This window comes from Pleurodeles waltl, chromosome 7, assembly GCF_031143425.1.
Source record: "Pleurodeles waltl isolate 20211129_DDA chromosome 7, aPleWal1.hap1.20221129, whole genome shotgun sequence".
NCBI classification, from domain to species: domain Eukaryota; kingdom Metazoa; phylum Chordata; class Amphibia; order Caudata; family Salamandridae; genus Pleurodeles; species Pleurodeles waltl.
In genome coordinates this window covers 1,122,307,309-1,122,308,477 of record NC_090446.1, presented here as the reverse complement: position 1 = coordinate 1,122,308,477, position 1,169 = coordinate 1,122,307,309, and the positions used below count along the sequence as shown (strand labels likewise).

At 39.7% G+C, this 1,169-nt stretch overlaps 1 non-coding gene across 1 annotated transcript; it reads left to right on the top strand.

Moving 5' to 3' along the window:
- Positions 1–1,043: 1,043 nt before the first annotated feature.
- TRNAR-CCU (transfer RNA arginine (anticodon CCU)) lies at positions 1,044–1,116 on the top strand. The gene has a single exon. It is a non-coding gene; the product is annotated as a tRNA-Arg (tRNA).
- Positions 1,117–1,169: the final 53 nt, after the last annotated feature.

Sequence of the window (1,169 nt, the reverse complement as noted above, 5' to 3'; positions counted from 1 at the left end):
AGATGTTTATCTAGTTTCCTAAGGGTCTTCCTTCTTAACAACATTAGCACTGAAGCGTGCTAATAAAATAACCAATTCCAACAAACTTTACTCCGCCACCTGTTCATGTACCACAGCAGAGCATTTTCTCCACTGCTAGGATAGGAATGGAGAAATGTGGTTGTTTTATGTCTGAGCAGAAAAGATATATGTTTGAATGGATGTGTGGGATAAAACTCACCCTGTCGTATGTTGTAAAGGTATTGCAAGTTGTGGAGTAGCTTAGTGATCACATAGAGGTAAGTGGGTGAAGACAGAATTCCTCTGTGGGGTGAATGAACTCGGAGGTGATTTGCGTTATCCTTTTTATGTTTGACAAAGGTACTTTATTTCTTACTGCACATTTCAATGCCATCACTCAAAAAAAACAAAAAAATCCTAGTCTTTTGTTGTTTCATATGGAAGATTATGTTTTCAGGCATGGAGAATGAAAGCAGAAGCTGTAGTGCTGAATTAGACGTTCTCACAAACCATGTAATAATTTGTTCAAAAAAAGGCATGACATTTCTGAGTCATATTAAAAATGATGTGTAAATATGCAGATAGAGTCTATCTTTCCAGTAATGATCTACAGTGTGCAAAAAGTAAACCTTTTGCCATAAGTATCTCCTTTCTGCTAAGCACCGATCTTAAAAAATCTCTCTATAAATATGTATATCAGAAGAAGGAAATGCTAGTTCGGGTAGATGTTGTTAGAACTGCAAGCGCAGTTGTATTCCTTGAGCTGCCTTGATGTTTCCTGCTGGCTCGAGCAGTGGGCATTTTGTTGTGACATGTGAAGTGAAGTTAGGAGAGTTTAGCGTCCGCATGGTGTTGTTCTTCCAGGTGAGGGTATATTAGCTATTTGAATAGTTGTAAGGACTTTAAAGAGAGGGGAGTTATCCATGGATTGCTTGTTGTGAATGTATTGTATAAGTGATTCCATAGACTTAAACTGCGGTAGAGACCACATGATAGGGAGTGGATCTTGTATTTGGAGGACAGGGGAGAGCAGTATGAACGTGGCCCCAGTGGCCTAATGGATAAGGCACTGGCCTCCTAAGCCAGGGATTGTGGGTTCAAGTCCCATATGGGGTGAAACTCTGTACATTCAGCTCTAGACTTTTACATTTTCAAAGCACAAACCACAC